At 41.3% G+C, this 22,088-nt stretch overlaps 1 pseudogene; it reads right to left on the bottom strand.

Moving 5' to 3' along the window:
- Nucleotides 1–819: 819 nt before the first annotated feature.
- The window catches only part of LOC149447471 (uncharacterized), a 54,231-nt pseudogene continuing 32,962 nt past the window's right edge, over nt 820–22,088 (bottom strand).

Here is a 22,088-nt window from a genome sequence, read left to right as displayed (position 1 = left end):
TAAAGTCTCCACAAATGAGTAGATGTCCTTGTTGTATTTTCCTAGCTTGACGGATAGTTTTGGTGAGGCGGTGGGTTTCTTAGGTGCATACACATTTATCAGAGTAGATGGAACGTTGTCAATCGTACAGATCAGAATAAGAAATCGACCATTAGGGTCGGCAACTTGGTGGTGTAACGTAAATGAAACCGAGTCCTTGATCGCTATCAAGACCCCTCTTTTCTTAGCAGTGAAACAGGCATTGTAAACATGGGGGAAGTTCTTATGTTGGCAATATGGTTGGGCTGAACGGAAAAATTAGTTTCTTGTACGCATAAAATGTCGAATTTATGGTCATGTGCCGTTTTCCATAATGAGTTCCATTTTGCAGGATGGTTTAGACCTCTGGCATTTATAGATAAGAGTGAAAGTGGCATTATTGGTGGTGTGAATGTTCACAACAGGAGATCGAGGAGTAATTCACAGGGTGCTTAATAGCAAGATAATTTATGGCCGATTGCAGCTGTAGTTGGTGGCAATTGGGGTTTTGAAGTCTACTTCACTGATAATCTTCAAGCCAAAAACAAAAACAAAAAAAAACCAAAACAGTCGTGTCACTGGAAAGTAGCAAGGAGTTGCGTGCGAGAGTCAGTGAGGAAGTCGAGAAAGAGCAGATAACTGCAAACAATACCAGAAGTGTAAAAACTACGTAGCAGAAGCTCAGGTTGGTTCAAACCAAGATGCTACAGATCAAACGGGGTGAGATTTACGTAAACAGTAACTTTGAGCCATAGGCCAGAGGGATAACAACGTATTACAAGTGAAGGCCTCTGTGTGAAGTTACAGACAATGTCTGCGTCTACCAGGTTGCGGTTGTCCAGGGTGATGCAAAGCATGAGGTGAGGCTGGAATGTTGGACTCTTGGGGTGGGTCCAGTATGTTTCCCCATGTATGAAGGAGGTGTAATCCTTTATGGAGGGAGCTGATAGTGTGCACAATGCCATTATGGGAGATCAGCAAGGTAGCTGGATGGCGCCATTTGTATGGAAACTTGTGAGTCTGGAGAGCGTTCATTACTGAATTCAACTGTCATCGAAGTTGTAGGGTGTGTTTGGAGAGATCTGAAAACAGTTGGAGATCTGCAAAAGGTGCAGGCAGTGTAGTCATGGATCTAATGGAAGAGAGCAATTGCTCTTTTGTTTGAAAGAAATGTACTCTCATTAATACATCTCTAGGTATCGAATCCGACAAGTGTGATGCTTTAGGAATACGATGGATGCGATCAATTGTAAGGTCAATAGGTGCAGCTTCAGGGAGAATGGCAGATATCAAATTGCGAGCATATGCGTGTAAATCAGACTGAGGGATGGATTCTGGTATTCCCCGTAGTTTAGCTTTGTTACGTGACATCTGGATCTGTCCTCAAGATCCGCAAGTTTAGCTTTAGTCCATGAATTATCTTCCTTAACTTCTTCATACGCATCTACTAGGTCATTGATGGTTTCTGTACATTCACTTATTTTATTCTCTACAAATTGGACCCTTTCTCCCATGTTATTTAAATCAGAAGAAAATTTGTGGAAAAGAGAAGAAAATTCTGAGATTAATGAGGATTGTAGGGAGAAAATCATTTCCTTTATGGTAGAGTCAATTACAGGCTGACCAGAGGTAGGGAAAGCTGCTGTAGATGAGTGTGAGGCTGAATGGGGATGTGAAGGGCTTGAGCTGATGATATTGATGTTCCAGATGTAAGGGACTCTAGCCTCATGCGGGCTTTTGCTGGGCTACAGTGACATTGGCTGTGTGTTTGCAGCTGTTTGGGGGAGGACTGCATATCAATCACATCAGAAAATTCCTGCTCTGCATCTGGGAGATCAGAAGCAGAAGCAGGAGCATTAGCAGAGGAAGCAGCGACGCTATCTTGGCTGCATTCCTGGCTGTCTGATGTGTGCAGAAAGAATTCAGTGAGCTTACAAGGACGACGATCCTCCTTCCTCTTGTGAGACATCTCTGCTACTTCTGGTCGGGTGTCAGTGCAGCTATGTAGAGGGCTGGGAGGAAGGTCAGAGGCTCTCAGTCGTGGTGATTTATCCCTCTGTGCGGTGGAGCTCAAGGCTTAGGCAGCCATCTTCGTTGCCATAAGCCACGCCCCCCCCCCATCAACAGCTTTTAACGTAATCGCTTCCCTTTCATCATTATTTTTTCTGCCCGGTCCATTATTCCCTATATACTTTTAAATGCAGGAATATTAAAGAACACCATCCCTGAATTTTCCTGAGAATGCTGTTATTTTTCTCAAGAAGTTGGCCATTTGTGGTTGAGTTGCAGAAAACTGAAAGTGATAAAGTAAACTCAAAAGCAAACATTTATTATATTGCAGTTTACCAATTCTTAGACGTGATGGCTGCATTAGTTTCCGTTTTAGTCTTTTTCGTCTATTTACATTTGGTGATCCAGCCAGCAAGTCTGTTGTTTTTCAGAAGCACAAGTTCTTTGCAGAATGTACCAGTTTACATGGATGAAAAGGACCATTTAACACTTGCAGGGGTGTTTACAAGCAAAAGCCTTTATTTATTCATGTAAAAATGTTACCCCAAAAAGAAAAAAAAAATTCTGTAACTGATTATAAGTGTGAGCTGGAGTTTGGCTTCAATTTGTTATTGTATTTAAATCTGCTACTACATTTAACAATCCCCTCCCCCCAGACTGCCAATGCTGATGTCTGGATTTCTGGTCTCGCACTCAGTTTCGTTGTTACAGCAAGATTCTTTTGTCTGCTAGATGTTAAAACGCAGAAGGTCCTTACTTCTCTGTCTACACACAAAACATAACAGCCTCTTTTTCTACCCAAAATCAACGGGGTGTCTCTTACAACAGAACCCAATTGCCTCATTTGGCAAAGAATTGTTAGGCAAGGGGCTCAGCATCATACAATGATTGCATTACTGAGGGAGGGGGAAATGAGGGGATAACATTAAGACTTCTCAAAACAGTGAGGGCCGTGCCTGGCTCTTGTATGCACGATTGCTACACCCCCCCCCTCAGGTGATTGCACATGAGTTTAAGAGAAATACCAAAATGCAGAAGTTTGGAGCATAATGGAGCACCGCGCCTCTCCCTGTGTGCACCTACCGCTGCTGTACCAGGAGCTGACATCACTCCTGTCTGCCCTGTGGATCCACACCGACCACCAGCACAGCTAATGACAGTGCATTGGAGACCTGCCTTGCTTTTATTGCTGCACTTAGATTGTGCTGCTTCTCTCTTTTTTATGGTTCACACAGAGTCTCTTCTAGCTCTTTTTGAATCGGCTGCCACTGAGTCAAGCATTGTTGGATTATCCCTAAACCACCTTTTGGACTTTAAGGACTTTACTTGTGTGGTTAATATACTAGCCATCACATTATACATCTGGTCTTTTTCTTATTAGTGTGCCAAATATTTCTCTTGTTTTATTGGGTGGGCTATAATTAAGTTTGGTTTGGCATATTCAAGGTTATGGCTGTCCTTATATCTTACAATACCTCCATCAAGAAGTACAGAGACCCAGTGAAGGTAAAATGTAGGCTGATTAAATTTCAGTTTTGAAAGGACATGAGATACTTTAGAGCCACAATATTCACTATTTTTTTTTTACTACATACTGTCATCAGTGCAGTGCAGCATCATCATATAACTGATGTGGTGATGATCAGGGACACTGGTGACAATACAAAAAAAAAATAAATAGTATTTTCAATTGTTTAAATTTTTTATTAAATTTTTTTTCTTTTTTAGGATTTTTCTTTAAACAAACCGTGACCAGAGCAATACAATGTTTCCTTTTTTTAATGCTTATAGTAGTGAACTTCATTGCTATAGGCAAGCATTTTACTGAATTAAATCGATTCATTCAGTAAGTATTGTTGTGATTAGTTGTGATTGGCCACAGCTATTCACATGGAACAGATCGGCTGTGATTGGTCCTGTCTGTACAATGTGATCACTGTGACTAATTGCAGCTAGCAAAACAATTGTACACAATTAATGGCATGAAAGGAAGCCATTTATTGTGTAATATTGTCATGTGATCTGCTGTGATTGGTCATAGCGATCACATGATACCAGCAGCAGGCGCACGTAAGCCGTGTTCTAGGAGAAAGTCGTATGATGTTCACCCAGAACGAGGACAGTAGCTCCCAGCTGTCATAGTACAATAGGCCAGGAAGTGGTTAAATCTGCCATGTCAAAATGAAGACTGTATATAGATACCTTTCCTGCTGCCTGTGCCACTAAACACATTTGACACTCCTAACAGATGGTTTTCCAGTGAACTTCGGGGAGAAGCCATAACTATAGAACAAAGCAGTGTTTTGTGGTACAGGCTGTGGGAAAGATAGGTCTTTACAATCTTCTTTTGCAGGGCATTTTCATGACAGGGTGGCTTTAACTACAAAACCTAACCATTAAACTCAGTTAAAATGTAACTAGAAGTGGGCCACACTGGGAAAGTGGGTCATTTAAAGTAGAATGGTCAGATCTTCGGGCTGCCCGGCCATGTGTGCGCTATGCAATAGAGAGGCAGGTCTGCACCTTTGCTAAGTCCTGAGAGTGACGCCTGACACACCATTTTCCCACCAGCTACCATTTCTATCACATAAGCTGGGAGGAAGGACGCACCTCCTCTGGGCTACTTGGTCATGCACACACTGCCTTCCTCTCTGCTCTGTCCTCTACCGCTCTTTGCCTGTGGTGGCTGCCTGTGCCTCAGACTCGGCTTGCTGCTGCTGCCTCCTAGAGTGCTCACATGTTGCCCAGAAGATCTCATCTCTAAAATTTGGTATGTTAGAGGCTGGGATGGGATCTGGAAGCCAAAGGAATGCAATGGGCAATAGATGTAGCAGCCTCTGGGGGCCAAATGAATGCAATGGTCAATGGATAGAGCACAAGATCAGTCTCTGGGGGCCAAATAGTCTGGGCAACGGATGGACCATTCTCTGGGGGCAAAATGAGTGCAATGATCTGATCAATGGATGAAGCAGTCTCTGGTGGGCAAACAAATGTAATGGTCTGGTCAATGGATAGAGCAGTCTCTGGAACTCGGGGCCAAATTATTGCAATGGTGAATGGATGAAGCAGTCTCTGGCGGCCAAATTATTGCGATAGTCAATGGATGGAACAGTGGGGCAATTATTAATACATGCAATGGAGCAGTTGTGGGAACGACTGCAATAGAGCACCACAATGACAGCAATTGAGCACCCACAGCTATACTGTCATGTTTGTCTTTTTTCTTCTTCCTCTTTGTGCCATAAATTTCTTCTGGACTCACAATTACATGGCTGCTATTAACCAGCCTGTTCCACCACTGCTGCCAATGCCTTGCCTGTTGCCCACCTTGGATGAAGTTAACTGCACCAAACACAGCGGTCTGCCTACAAGCACAAATACTGTAAAGTGTCATCGCTAAGAGGGTGCAGGGGGTTCGCACTGCATCTGGGTGATACTCACCAGAGGGGTGACACTAGGGCCACCAATGAGGGGTACCACTGGGCCTCCTGTAAGGGTTCCGGGTACACAGGGGGGCTGCTTGCTGCACCGAATTGTGCTGTGATTGGCCAAAGCATTGCACCTGTGATCAGGTGCATTGCTTTGGCCAATCACAATTCACTATCAGAGCACAGTGCATTGAGGGTTGAGGGGCACAGCGGGCGAACAGCCTGCCGAATGCCCTTATCGTTCATGTGTTTGTTGCTTTTGACTCGAACATCAAGGACATAACTGCAATTCAGTCACATAGTCCAGAGCAATTTTCTTATGTTACCTGTTACTTCAGGCACTGACAATTGCCTAAAAGCCTTATGAGCTGCTTTATCAGGCCAAACCTGTTGGATTCATTGAAAAATGATGCACTGATTGCATTTGACCACACTGTTACTGCAAACTTCAAATCAACTGAGAGAATTTTCATTCAGTTGCAGAAAGTGACCAATTTCCCAAAAATTTGCAGTTGTCAGTGGAACAGGTGTCGAATCTTCACATGGGAACATTTGCTCCACTGAACACGGCTGCAAGGTACTTTCTTATTATTTTAACAAAGCATTATTGTCTCCTCGGCAGCTGATAATTGAAATGTCAGTTGTTTATTGATATCTCTGTGCCTCAGTTGGGGAAATTCACCCTCTGCTTGGCCTGTTTACCATTATCACCAAAAAGTGAGATCAAATCCAGAACAAGAGTAGAGGAGACCTATGTTGTTGATTCTGTTGGCTACCTGGGATTTCTCCTCAAATTCTGTGGTGGCTATGGAACTCAGACTAAAAGGGAATCTCTCCAATTGGACACAGGTGACAAACCTGCTCTGCTATTTTAACCTGACCTTCATGTAAAAGGAGAAATATGCTTTTTTCCTTTTGTTATACCTTAAGCACATTGCTAATTACGTGTTTGTAGCTTAAATATAGCTTAAATAAAAATTAGAGATGAGCGAATTATTCAAAAATTCGATTCGGCTGATTCGCCGAATTTGCGGAATAAATTTGATTCGATGCGAATTTATTCGCTGCGAATTTAACTTATTAAAAGGGTTTCTAGGCTTCAGAGAGCCTTTATATTAGTGCAGAACACTGTACCTTTAATTTAAATGCCCTTGGAGTCTGCTGGGGAAGAGAAATAATACTGTCAGTCAGTATGACATGCAGATGAGTGCCGTCGATCTTAGAATCACCGCACACTTCACTCATTTGGGCAGTCACGGGGCCAAAACCAGAGTGTGGAGCCACAGTGTGGCGGTGGAGGCAGCAGCAATGGGAGGCCATACAGCACCCTATGACAAAATGGAACCCACCAGCAGTGTGAGGAGACCTGAAAGTGGCACATGGCAGAGTGTGGCGATGGAGACAGCAGCAATGGGAGGCCGTACAGGGACCCATGACACACTCTGGACCTGGCAGCAGCATGAGGAGGCGGTACAGGGGCCCATGGCAGAGTGGCGAAGCGTAAGCAGCTTAAATTGAAGGCCATACAGAGGCCTATGTTAAAAAGTCCCCCCAGCAGCAGCGTGGGGAGACGACTATCAAGAGTCCAATGGCAGAGTGGCGGAGCAGAAGCAGCTTCAATTGAAGGCCATACACAGGCCTAGGTTAAAAAGTCCCCCCAGCAGCAGCGTGGGGAGACGACTATCAAGAGTCCAATGGCAGAGTGGCGGAGCGGAAGCAGCTTCAATTGAAGGCCAATAGTGGTTGTGAAGCAGAAAGTCAGTTTATTGTACACAATCGGTCAATTGCAGCTTGCCGTTGGCTGGAAACTGTACGTTTGTGTCACTGGAATGCACTAATCACCCAAAAAATATTACCGCCAGCCGGCGTGTAAATGGATTTAACTCTTTGAACGTACAATAGTGGTTTGAAGCAGAAAGTCAGTTTATTTTGCACAATCGGCAAACTGCAGCACCAACTGTGCACGACAGCCACCAAAAAAAAAAAGGGTGTATGTCACTTTAAATTTTCGATTCTTTGATAGCTGTGGCCCTAAGTAACGATTCTGTGTCCCTGAGTAACGATTCTGTGTCCCTGAGTAACAATTCTGTGTCCCTGAGTAACGATTCTCGAAAAAAAGAAGAAAAAGAAGAAGAGGAAGAGGATGAAGAAGAGGATGAAGAAGAAGAAGAGGAAGAAGAGGATGAAAAACAAGAGGATGAGGAAGAGGAAGAAGAAGAAGAAGAAGAAGAAGAGGATGAGGATGAAGAAGAAGAAGAAGAAGAAGAAGAGGATGAGGATGGGGATGAAGAAGAAGAAGAAGAGGACGAGGAAGAAGAAGAAGAGGATGAGGATGAGGAAGAAGAAGAGGATGAGGATGAGGATGAAGAAGAAGAAGAAGAAGAAGAAGAGGATGAGGATGAAGAAGAGGATGAGGATGAAGAAGAAGAAGAAGAAGAAGAGGATGAGGATGGGGATGAAGAAGAAGAAGAGGACGAGGAAGAAGAAGAAGAGGATGAGGATGAGGAAGAAGAAGAAGAAGAGGATGAGGATGAGGATGAGGATGAAGAAGAAGAAGAAGAAGAGGATGAGGATGAAGAAGAGGATGAGGATGAAGAAGAAGAAGAGGATGAGGGTGAGGAAGAAGAAGAAGAAGAGGATGAGGATGATGAAGAAGAAGAAGAGGAGGATGAGGATGATGAAGAAGAAGAAGAAGAAGAGGAGGGTGAGGATGACGAAGAAGAAGAGGATGAGGATGAAGAAGAAGAGGATGAGGAAGAAGAAGAAGAGGATGAGAATGAAGAAGAAGAAGAGGATGAGGATGAAGAAGAAGAAGAGGATGAGGATGAAGAAGAAGAAGAAGAGGATGAGGAAGAAGAAGAAGAAGTAGAGGATGAGGAAGTAGAAGAGGATGAAGAAGAAGAAGAAGAGGATGAGGATGAAGAAGAAGAAGAGGATGATGGTGAGGATGAGGATGATGAAGAGGAAGAAGAAGATGAGGATGATGAAGAAGAAGAAGAAGAAGAAGAAGAAGAGGAGGATGAGGATGAAGAAGAATAAGAGGATGAGGATGAAGAAGAAGAAGAGGATGAGGATGAAGAAGAAGAAGAGGATGAGGAGGAAGAAGAAGAAGAAGAAGAAGAAGAAGAGGATGAAGAAGAAGAAGAGAAGAGGATGAGGATGAAGAAGAAGAAGAAGAGGATGAAGAAGAAGAAGAAGAAGAAGAAGAGGATGAAAAAGAAGAAGAAGAAGAAGAAGAAGAAGAAGAGGATGAGGATGAAGAAGAAGAAGAAGAAGAAGAAGAAGATGAGAATGAAGAAGAAGAAGAAGAAGATGAGAATGAAGAAGAAGAAGAAGAAGAAGAAGAGGATGATGATGAGGAAGAAGAAGAAGAAGAAGAAGAAGAAGAGGATGAGGAAGAAGAAGAAGAGGATGAGGATGAAGAAGAAGAAGAAGAAGAAGAGGATGAGGATGAAGAAGAAGAAGAGGATGAGGATGAGGAAGAAGAAGAAGAAGAAGAGGATGAGGATGAAGAAGAAGAAGAGGATGAGGATGAAGAAGAGGATGAGGATGAAGAAGAGGATGAGGATGAAGAAGAAGAAGAAGAGGATGATGGTGAGGAAGAAGAAGAAGAAGAAGAAGAGGATGAGGATGATGAAGAAGAAGAAGAAGAAGAGGAGGATGAGGATGATGATGAAGAAGAAGAGGATGAGGATGATGAAGAAGAAGAGGACGAGGATGAAGAAGAAGAGGATGAGGATGAAGAAGAAGAGAATGAGGATGAAGAAGAGGATGAGGATGAAGAAGAAGAAGAAGAAGAGGAAGAGGATGAAGAAGAAGAAGAAGAGGATGAAGAAGAAGAAGAAGAAGAAGAAGAGGATGAGGATGAAGAAGAAGAAGAAGAAGAGGATGAGGATGAAGAAGAAGAAGAAGAAGAGGATGAGGATGAGGATGAAGAAGAAGAAGTAGGATGAAAATAAGTTCTCTGACAGTTCCTTCACATTTACAGCGGTTGAAACATTGTATCTATTTGTTTCCGAATAAAACATCTGTATCCTAAATGGAAACAAATAGATACAATGTTTCAACCGCTGTAAATGTGAAGGAACTGTCAGAGAACTGTCAGAAATAGCGGAGCTCTCTGCAGGGACACTTTTTGCCGGCTGTAGAAGGGATGAAAATCGGCCGATCGGGGAAAATTCGATTCGTGCATCCGAAGTTTGCTAATTTTCGGATTCGGCGCGAATCGAATTTTTACTAATATTCGAAATGAATTCCACTTTGTCATGTTCGATTCGCTCATCTCTAATAATAATATTTGCACTTAAAACGTTCATTTTGGCTAACTTTTTGAAATGTCAGTAAAATTTTTGTTCTGTTCGTACATTTCTCTTGGCGTCTTGCAGCCAATCAATGTACATTGAATAAATACTGCTGGTGGGACCACCACAGAAGTGAACCAAGTTTTCTTTAACCCTATCATAATGTAAAAAAAGATTGAAATAATAAAAGTATCTTGAACGTAATTATGCCAAACCTGTCCAGCATTTAAATTAAAAAAATAAAGAGATTTGGATCTTTTTCCAATAATGCTTACATTTTTAATTCACATTTTTAGCCAGTTCTCGTCTATAAACAAATGATGACTGGGCAGGACATTCACATTCACTGCTGGTACCATGTGATTGCTGTGACCAATCACAGAAGATCACATGACAATTGTACACAATGGATGACTTTCAGGGACAAGCACAGCCCATCTCTACTATGTGATTAGCTGTGGCCAGTCACAGCTAACCACAATAGTAAACACTGAATTAATCCATTTCATTCAGTAAAAAGGTTGCTTATAACAGTGAAATAAACCGGTATAAACAATCATAATGTGTAAAGGTAATATTGTATTGCTCTGGTCACAGTGCGTTAAAAAAGAAAAAAATGTAATAAAAAAAGAAAATACATTGTAAAAAAAATGATTTTATTTTCTTACTTACGGTCACCAGTCAATGTCCCTTATCATGGCCACACCAGTTATATGATGATGCTGTACTACACTGGCGACAGCGTAAAAAACTATTATTTTAAAATTCTTAATTTTTCAAAAAACTGTGCCAAAAAATTACAACTTAAAAAAACTCGCCATGCCTCTTACTAAATACCTTGGACTGCCTACTTTCCAAAAAGGGGTCATTTGGGGGATATTTATACTGTCTTTGTGTTTTCAGGCCCTCAAGAAATGAGATAGACCAACAGTACATCAGGATTGATTGATTTTCAGATATGTATACCATAGTTTGTGAACTCTTTCCTAAAGACTTTCCTAAAGACTAAATAATAAACACTGATTTGGGCTATTTTCACCAAAGAAACGTAGCAGAATACATTATGGCCTAAATTTATGAAGAAAGATTATTTATTTGCAAACTTTTATAACAGAAACTGTCTTTTATAAAAGAAGAACTTTGTTTTTTTTTTCAAAATGTTCAGTTTTTACTTCATTTATTTAGCATAAAATTAAAAAGCCAGTGGTGATTAATGTGTTAAAAATATGATAAAATGTTATGTGATCAATCATATTTTGTATGCATACTTTTAATTTTCAATAAACCTTTTATGGAACTAAAAATGTAATGTAGGTACAGTATTGCATGACCACTCAATTGTCATTAAAAGTGTGACAGTGCTGAAAGCTAAAAATTGGCCTGGGCAGGAAGGTGGTAAAAGTGCCTGGTATTGAAGTGGTTAAAATACACATTTAGATATGTTTTACTATTTTGAAAGATAGAATACTTTAAACAGAGTGGTTGCAAGCAAATGCATATTTAAAACTGAGTCCACCCAGTCTGAACCTACTAGTAAACTGATATCCTCCAATTCTCCTGAATATGTTCACACTACCTGCTAAGAATTATGTGATTCAGGATTCTTGACTGCTTGGGATTCTTCTCAGATGGTAACTGTAGCAAATGTGCACCAACAGAGACTGACGCAGACTCCATCTTGCTAAGGGTATCCATTTCTCCCTCATCCTTCTCCTTCCCTCTCCCTTCCTGAGAGACACAGTGACAGATGTGTGTGTGGGCCAGATCCCAGCAGGGAGTCACGTGGTGCTGCACTGTCCAAAGAACCTGTGTAATTTCACGCCTCGTAAAATGATAACAGAGCCTTCCCAGGAGTTCAAGGCATTCCCAAGAAACCCACAACAGATAAAATTTTTAAAAGATCCATTTTTCCCCTATGTCTCATATCTTGGAATATGAGAGACCTACATAAAAGCCGCACATCTCATCGGATGGACAATGAGCAGGCGAACAGTTTGATGAGTCACTCGCCTTATGTCAGGCACACGGGAAGGCAGAGAAATAGATCTTGCTAACCGTGCAGCATACAATTTCATAATTCATATCTAAATAATCCCCAGGCTTGTCTGCATAATAATATACCCGCGGGTGGACTGTCACTTGTGCAGATGGGAAGTTATGAACCAGAATATGAATTATGAAAGATGTGGGCTCCAGTTTAGGGTCCCGCCCGACGATCCCTCCCTAAACAGGGGATTGGTCTCTTACTTCAAAACCACCCCCTGCTGGGAAACTTTAAAGCAGGCTGTCAAACCTAAGAGAAGTTAGTTGAAAACATTCTACCATTTTTGAATCGTAACACAGGGAGATCAAAGCACCCATCTGCTCTAAAACTTGGATCTGCTAACCCAAGGCTTAATGGCAAGTAACTTAACCCTTTAACTTCTCCCTGTTATCTCTTTGCTGTGCTGTGCTGTTTTATATATATATATATATATATATATATATATATATATACCGTATTTGCCGGCGTATAAGACGACTGGGCGTATAAGACGACCCCCCTACTTTTCCTGCTAAAATGTAGTGTTTGGGCTATACTCGCCGTATAAGACTACCCCTCTTCCAGTGCACACCAGTGGGAGGAATAGTGCCCATCATTGGTGTCAGTGGGAGGAATAGTGCCCCATCATCGGTATCAGTGGGGGGAATAGTGCCCCATCATTGGTATCAGTGGGGGGAATAGTGTCCCATCATTAGTATCAGTGGGGGGAATGGTGCCCCATCATTCGTGTCAGTAGGAGGAATAGTGTCCCAACATTGGTGTCAGTGGGAGGAATGGTGTCCCATCATTGGTGTCAGTGGGGGGTGGAATAGTGCCCCATCCTTGGTGTCAGTGGGGGGGGGAATAGTGCCCCATCGTTGGTGTCAGTGGGGGGGAGGAATAGTGCCCCATCATTGGTGTCAGTGGGGGGGTGGAATAGTGCCCCATTGTTGGTTTCAGTGGGGGGGGGAATAGTGCCCCATCGTTGGTGTCAGTGGGGGGGAGGAATAGTGCCCCATCGTTGGTGTCAGTGGGAGGAATAGTGCCCCATCATTGGTATCAGTGGGAGGAATAGTGCCCCATCATTGGTGTCAGTGGGAGGAATAGTGCCCCATCATAGGTATCAGCGGGAGGAATAGTGCCCCATCATTGGTATCAGTGACACCAATGATGGGGCACTATTCCTCCCACTGACACTTGCTGACTCTGTTCTCGTATGGTGCTGCTGCAGCCAGCATATGTGGTTGCAGCAGCACCTCTACACTGACCACTTACCTGCTGGTCCTGCACTCGATTTTCGTGCGGCCGCTCGGCTCCACCCTCTCGCCGGTGATTGGCCGCCTGTGTACCTTTCCTGAGCTACAGTTCTGGCGGCCAATCGCTGGTGAGGAGGCGGAGCCGAGCAGCCGCGCGAACTCCAGTGGCCGAACTGAAGGCGCAGCCGCGCTTCCTGGACCGGATCGTCGTGGGACCGGAACCAGGTAAGAAATAGCCCCTGCCCACCCCTGTACTTAGTGTCCCTTCCATTAGGGGAAGGGGGGGGCGGCAGCGGCACCGCGCCGCCCCCCTAAAAAGTGTCATGTCATGTTATACCGGCGTATAAGACGACCCCCGACTTTTGAGAAGATTTTTGAGGGGTAAAAAGTCGTCTTATACGCCGGCAAATACGGTATATATATATATATATATATATATATAGTTGCAAGAAAAAGTATGTGAACCCCTTGGGATTCCGTGGAGTTTTGCATGAATTGGGCATAAAATGTGCTCTGCATGTCATCTAAGTCATAACAATAGAAGAACACAGTCTGCTGAACATAATACTACACAAACATTAGATGTTGCCATGGTTTAATTGCACATAACATGTAAAAATTCACAGTGCAGGGAGGAAAAAGTATGTGAGGCCCTAGCTTAATGACTTCTCCCAGAGCTAATTGGAGCCAGGAGTGAGCCAACCTTGACTCCAATCAGTGTGATGAAATTGGATGTGTTGCTGACAGCTGTCCTGCCCTTAAAAAACACACACCTGTTTTGGGTTTACTGGTTTCAAGAAGCACTTTCTGATGTGAACCATGCCTTGCAGAAAAGAGCTCTCAGAAGACCTACGATCAAGAATTGTTGACTTGCATGAAGCTGGAAAGGGTTACAAAATTATCTCCAAAAGCCTTGATGTTCATGTGTCCACGGTAAGACAGACTGTCTACAAATGGAGAAAGTTTAGCACTGTTGCTACTCTCCCTAGGCGTGGTCGTTCTGTGAAAAATGACTGCAAGAGCACAGCGCAGAATGCTGCATGAGGTAAAGAAGAATCCCAGAGTGTCAGCTAAAGACCTACAGAAATCTCTGGCACATGCTAACATTTTTGTTGACACATCTACAATAAGGAAAACATTAAACAAGAATGGAGTATATGGGAGGACACCACGGAGGAAGCCATTGCTGTCCAAAAAGAATATTGCAGCACGTTTGAAGTTTGCAAAAGAGCACCTGGATGTTCCACAGCACTACTGGCAAAATATACTGTGGGCAGATGAAACCAAGATTGAGTTGTTTGGGAAGAACACACAACACTATGTGTGGAGAAAAAAAGGCACAGCACACCAACATCAAAACCTCATCCCCACTGTAAAACATGGCGGAGGGAGCATCTTGGTTTGGGGCTGCTTTGCTGCCTCAGGGCCTGGACGGATTGTTGTCATTGATGGGAAAATGAATTCCAGAGTTTATCAAGACATTTTGCAGGAAAACGTACGACCATCTGTCCACCAACTGTTTGTTTTAACCCTCTGTATAACAGGCCTGTATGCAGTCGATTACATCAACCATTATAGTGGTATAGCTGAACGCGAGTTTCCTCTTTCTCTGATCAAAAAGGAGGTGGTGGCAGTGTGAAGGGGTTAATTGCGTAATTAACCTGACCCAGTAACAATCGATTCAGGTTGCTGGCACATCGATCGGTATCCATTAGCTGGAAAATCATTGTGCAGGGTGCAGCTGGGTATGGCATTGTTACGCACGTCACATCGCGATTTTAGGTCGGCTAGCCCTTCGGTCACGAGTTTTTGTGAGAAGGTCTGGGGTCTGACGCCATGATCGTGACAGTAACAGTCAGCATGTATGTGAATAAGAGAATCTGGGAACTGCAAGAATCACTGCTCATATCTTTCTTTCCTTTTGAAGAGCAGGGTTGGCCCAGTTTCCATCTTGCATGAGTTTTATAAATGCTCTCCATTAAAGTTAAAAGGCTTCATCATTCACTGCATTATAAATTGTCCTTTCCAAGCAGCCATCTGCTGAACATACTCCAATACTATATATGGCAATGGTACAAGGTAGACGCATACTCAGCGAGATAGTCTCATAGACATGCATGCCCATGAATCCATTTATTTCTCGCAGGTACTGTTAAAATGCATTGCTTGTATTACAGTCTACGTAAGTGCTATACAAGCTGACATATATGACAAGGACATTGTGCCACTGAATAGTTTTATTCTCCATAAGGATGGCTTTGTTTCAGTAAGGCCAAGCGCTCTGCTATCCTAAAGCTGCAACCTCATTATTGAGAACCTCAACTGAATCTAAAATCTGCTACTTAGAGCTTGGCAAAGTAATTCCATTAAATTCAGCTACTAAAACCAAGCCTTAAAATCAAGAAAAGCACAAGAAGAAATGCAAAGAGCACACACATTAGCACAGTCGGAAGAAAGGAATGCTTAGACTAACAGCTGTTGTGGTAAATGTGTTTATCTCCAAGAAGGAAGAAGTGTCAATAAGGAAGTATCTCCATGTACATTACTCCAATTACTGAGCAACATCTGTGACCTAACAATTATGGATGACAACACAACAAATAAAAGGGTATCACCTTAACAGAATCACAGCAGTGTAAAAAAATTTAATTCACATTTTCTTTGTGATTCTACAAGAAAGGAATAAAGAAGAACTTAACTGTGCATGTATATTTTATAGCAAAGAATACAAAATAAAACAGCATTAGATATGTTATTTTCCTGGCAGGTAGAATGTTAAAATCTTAATTTTCATGGTGCGACTTGTCATGTGATTTTGTGGCAGCACCTAAATATTGTAGAGTTCCCCTTAAGTTTTAACATTTCTCACATTATCTGTTTGAGAAGCAAGGTCATCAGCTCACTTCCCCCCTCCCTTATTTCCTGTGGAATAATGTGTTCCAGTCTGTAGCTGGTACCTTTATTTTCAGTTGAAGATAAGTTTATCTAGTAAGGCCATATCCTGCACTTCTTAGAAAGTCTTTTAAATGTACAGAAAGTGAAAGAAGAAATATATGCATTGTGACATAATTGCTGACATGTATATCCTGTAAGATGCTTTTTCAAGGCACTTAGCTTTGCAGACATTAGTCTGGCTAGGTCACCAACTGGTTAATAAAGCTTGTTTTCTTTAATTTCTTTAATGTCCAGAGTTTTACCTGGAATTCCTAAAGTTGCCGTTACAATTTGACAATTCCAAATCGCATGATAAGTCGGACCCTATTGTTGGCAATGGAACCCTTCAAATCGGTTGAACTTTGACTCCATCAGAGTTGCACCAATTTTGAAAATAGTTCCTGCATTATTATTTCAGCTGCGACTTGCATTGACGTCTGTACATGAAGTTGCACAGATGTCAGACAAGCTGCATATGAAATCACACCGGATCAGTGGCGTTGAAATCACTCTACTTCAAGACAGCTTTCACAATTTCAGTGTCACATTGAACTTGGGCTTAGAGTACTTTCTTGGTGGCCACAAAATGGTATTTCAAATCATCATTGTATCTCACTGCCTTGCAGTAGACCAATGCCCCCAGAGTCTATTATGATAAATTGAAAATATAATTTTTGATGCAGTTGTTGTTGCTCTGTAGTACACTATCACCAATCAAATTGATAGACGGTATAATACCACATGAGGTATATTACCTAATTTAGTGATTTAATGTATTATATGATGCAGTATATATAATATTATACTCAGTGATGTAAGCAGGGAATCTCTGGGGCTGCATAAAACTTTTCCTCTGGCTAGATTCAAGTTAGCAAGTGATCCCTGAGGTCATCACAAAAGGACAAGGGGGCACTCTTTACATCTGAAGGAAAATAAATTGAATATCCAAATACGGTTTCTTCACAGTGAGAGCTGTGAAAATAGACTCCCTCAAGACTTGGTTCTGGACAGCTCAGTGGATTGCTTTAAAAAAGGCCTGGATTCTAGCTTAGATACACAGAATATAACTGGATACTAACATTTATAGGTAAAGTTGACCCAGGGAATATCCAAATGCCTCTCGGGGTTCAGGAAGGAATTTTTTTTCCCTGCAGGAGCAAATTGGATCATGCTTTGCTGGGTTTTTTTCCTTCCTCTGGATCAACTGTAGTTATAGGATTATAACTTTTTTTTTGATGGTTGAACTGGATGGACTTTTGTCTTTTTTCAGCCAGACTATGTAACTATGTAGCTATCCCCTGGAAAAATATCTTCGTGTAGCAAATTAAATGTTTAGCAAAGTTAACAATTAGTTATCAAACTCAGTATGAGAAAGTGAATCTATATTCACCCAATTGTTTGCATAGACATTTGAAAAAAATGCCCCCAGATCTATCTTGTGCTATACATAGGCTTCACACAAGTCAAGGTGAAATTCCCAATACCCAGGGAAACCAAAATATGCTGCTATCCGAAGCAATCTAGGAACAGAGTTCTGAAGCAGCAAACTTGATGGCTGAGTTAATGAAATGCATCCAATTGAAACAATATACATACCTTCCTTTCCCCACCAATAGAAGTGCCATTCTTGTTTAAAGCGTTTGTTTTTGGAAACGTATGTGCATAATATTAAAGCAGCTTGAAAGTGCTTTCCTTTGCATAGAATTTAAATATTAAATTTGAATTAACTATAATTTTTGCAAGAATGTTCAGCGTATTTTATGTCAGTCCCTACCCATTCTGCTCTTACCTTTTCAGCAGCTCATGTCTTCCAACACCACCACTTTGCTGCTCCCCAGCTGTTGCAGACAATTGAAACTTCTGGTTGGGTGAAAACCTGCACCTCCTGCTGCATTCTATATTTGCTTTTGCTGGCTCACAGATCAATACAGAACCAATGTGCAGGCAGGAGCAACCACAGTGTGTGGCGTGGGGAGCAGGTGTTCAATGCAGGGGAGGACTGACAACTCATGGGGTCCCGGGCAATAGGGGATCATGGGGCCCCTGTATCCTTGTCCAAACTCAAAAAAGCCTATGAAAAAGGTACCAGGGGAATCTCATGGGGCCCCCTACTGACCCCGGGCCCTCGGGCAGTGCTCGAGTTTCCAAATGGTCAGTCCGCCCCTGGTTCAATGCACCCGAAAGCATAGAATACCTGCAACGGCCACGTAATAGCAAAGTCGTGTTGTTTGAATACACCGTTTACTGGAAAGGTAAGTAAACAGAGTAAGTATAGATATAGGTATAGCTATTCCAGTATATTTTCATTGATGGATTTTAAGAGGAATATTTGTTTTGAGATTCTGTAATTACATAATTATAGTCAACAAAAAACATATACTCTACATCCTTTTTGATGTGCAAATATTTAATAAATTAAACTTGTGAACATTGCCAGATATCTGGAAAAGATGCTGAGCCTCTTACTTGCTAGAATTGAAAGAAAAAAAGGAATTATGTTGGAATGAGATAACATGATGCCATATGTAGACTAAAGTGGAAGAATATTTAGAAAAAACTTTTTTTTTTAATCACAGAATGGTTTTGTATGTTAGCAATACATTTTTACAACATTATTAACAGATCTGAAGCTTTTTTCTAAATGTTTCTTTATTGTCTAAACTATTTATTCACACTGGATCTGCAAAAATATTTTGCGGCATGCGGTTTGGGAATTAATGTAGCAGACCTCCTTTCTATAAACATTTCCTAGAATAACTTTTAATAAAACTCTACGTATTGCACTGGTGCAAAGGGAAAGAGCCACCTGCTCAGCCAATTACTATGATGCGCTCAAGTTGAGACTAATGTCTGCCTGTGCTGCTTTATGGATTATTACAAAGTCCGAGTGGCTGTATTAAATCCTGGGCAATCTAGTATATGAAAACCCTATCACTCTAATGCTTCTGCTAAGCCACTTAATACAAATGTTTTTGTGCGTTTGCATCAATTTAATGATATTGTTTTTATTTGTTGCCATTTGCAGGTGCTTTTAAATATGACAGATTGACAGCCAAAAGAGGTCCATTTCAGAGCAGATAAGCAGCTAGAGAAAAATTGTACAATGTATTATGATAGCTGGATCTACTCTGCATAAATATATGGATTGGAGATGTGTGTTACAAATATTGTGAAATCACACAGTTTAGAAAAGTGCACTGTTAAAATATTCATATATTGTACTAAAACAATAACACTTTTTGTTAGCATTGCGTGATTTCAAATGGAATTGATTTATGCCAACGTATGCAGTTGCTACATGACCTGTACGATAGATTTGTAAAGCACATAGGATAATGTTTGTAGGGGTGTGTTGCAGTGGTGTGCGCTGAAATAAAGTATGACCGTCTGTACTTTTTTCCAGTGCAGCGTGCCAGCCAATAGAACTCAATGAAATGTCACTGATTGGTGGGATTGGCTCTTCAGCACTGCACTGATCTCACTGCACACCATTTGCTGCATTGTAACACAGCAGATGGTGTGAACGGACCCTAGGAAATGTTATTATGCCATCGCTGGTGTGAATGCATATAGCAAGGAGCTAACAGGATACAGGAGATCAGCAGCACTGAAATGCAATAAAGGATATTTAACCACTTCAATACCAGGCACTTTTACCCCCTTACTGCTAAGCCCAATTTTCAGCTTTCACTGCTGTCACACTTTGAATAACAATTACTCCGTCATGCTACACTGTACCCAGTACAAACAGATGGAGCTGCCTTTTGATGGTGTTTATTCACAACAGTTTTTTTTATTTTTTGCTGTATAAGCAAGAAAAATACAGGAGTTTAAAAAAAAAACAAACAAACATGTTTTTCTTGTAAGAGGCATGGTGATTTTTTTTTGAAGTTGTAATTTTTTGTCTCATATTTTTGGAAAAAGAAAATTTTTTTTTTTTTCACAATTTGTTTTACATACTGTCACCATTACACCACAGTGTCATTATATGACTGGTGTGTCAGTGATCAGGGATACTGACTGGGGACAGTATGTAATAAAAATATATATTTGTAAAGTTTTAAAACTTTTTTAAAATGTTTTAATTTTTTTTACAAATGTATTTACATACTGTAACCAGAGCAGTGCAGTGTTACCCTAGTGACACAATACTACCCTGGGGAAAGTATCATTTTTTTAACACTATGATTGCTTATAACAATGCTAATCAGTGTTATAAGCAATCATTTTTATGACTTCCATTCATTCACAGCTATTGTCCACAGCTATCACATGATACAGATGGACTGTGATTGGCCTTGTCTGTACCATGTGATCTCTGTGACCAATCACATAGATCACCACAATAATCACAATGAATTAAAGCCATTCATTGTATATAACTGTCATGTGATTGCTGTGATTGGTGACAGCAATCACATGATACCAAATGGTACAGTGACCTATCTTCTGCTGTGTCTGGTGGACACAGAGTGTGACAGATTGTATGGCCCCTGGGGTGCACGACTGGTGGGACACCATATGGCATCCACCCAGTATGAGAGAGCTCACACTCAGCCGTCATTTGACAATAGGTGGGGCAGGAAGCAGTTAAAAAAGGCCCATTGATTATAATACACAGTACTTTAATGAATTGTGAATCAATAAGGTTACATATTTTTTGACCATGCTACAAAACCAGAAACAGTACCAATGGCTGTTACCTAATGTAATATGTAAATCTTTCAACTATGATCAGAAGTTTTTCAGACCTATGAACAATTTGTAATATTTTTTGAATGCTATCAGAAGATTACATCTCTTAAAGAGGAATGGGCTCATCATAGTGAGTTTGAATAGCATATCTTATTTCAAACTACCATTTTATATCACTAGTTTCTTTTTGGTCTGATGTATGAGGCCCCATGCACATTGATGTATATTAGCTCCTGTGTCCTCAACTGTAAAATCCCCAGCATATTCCTGTGTCTGGGAAGCCACAGGTGCCACGTACAGCTGCTAATACAAGTGAAAGGCTGTATATCAGTGGTCTCCAAACTCCGGACCTCTGCTTGCTTTTATCTTGCCCTTGGGGCACTATTTCATTCACCAACACCAATAATGGGGCACAGTTCCTCCCAATGACACCAACAATGGGGCACAGTTCCTGCCAATGACAACAACGATGGGGCACAGTTCCTCCAAATGACACCAACAATGGGGTCCAATGACTCTAATGATGGGACACAATTCCTACCAATGACGCCAATGATAGTGCACAATTCCTCCCAATGACACCAGTGATGGGGCACAATTCCTCCCAATTACATCAACAATGGGGCACAATTCCTCCCAATCTGACTAATGATGGAACACTATTCCTACCAATGACACCAATGATGGGGCACTATTCCTACCATTGATACCAACAATGGGGCCCAATGACACCAATGCATTCAGGAAAATACACCATACACGTGTGCGTAGGTAAATGCCAATTCAGCATTTACTGGAGTACAACCGCATACAGCTATTCACTTGTATTGTGAGCAGTAAGCAGCACCTGGAACTCCTTAGGCACAGGAAATCACAGTGTATTTTATGCTTGAGGACACAGTTGCTAATAAATATCTGTGTGCATCTTATATAACGAAATGATGGATTGAGACCAGGTTCATTTCCAGAATATGACAGTTATCCTTATCTTGATACTGTGTGGCATGGTTTCATCTTGTTTAAATGTGATCTTCCTTGATTCCGTAAAAATCACGCCCAATATATTATACCTGTATATAACCCTGCCTACAGAAATTCCTCATAATATTTTGCAAGATTTGTAAAATTATGTTTGATGTGTAATTTGGAACAATAATACCAATAGGATTAAACACTCAATTTTTTATAAAGCTTTCAAGATGGCCAAATGTGGCAAATTTGCTTATCTCAATGCTATTAAATGGGTCAAAGTAGAATTGAATACGGCTTACCCGGTATCACTTCTGTGAGTGCCACAATGTGATGTCATCTCATATTAAACAGTAATATCTTCATAATTGTTCACACTAAGGATACAAAAGAAAGTTTAGAACTTATATATGTCAACCTTGACTTTCCCAAAAGCATACAAAAATGTTTTGCT

This window comes from Staurois parvus, unplaced genomic scaffold (genome assembly GCF_062004578.1).
Source record: "Staurois parvus isolate SC_StPar_1 unplaced genomic scaffold, SC_StPar_1.0 ptg000684l, whole genome shotgun sequence".
Taxonomy (NCBI): Eukaryota; Metazoa; Chordata; class Amphibia; order Anura; family Ranidae; genus Staurois; species Staurois parvus.
This window is presented reverse-complemented; position numbering and strand designations above follow the sequence as displayed.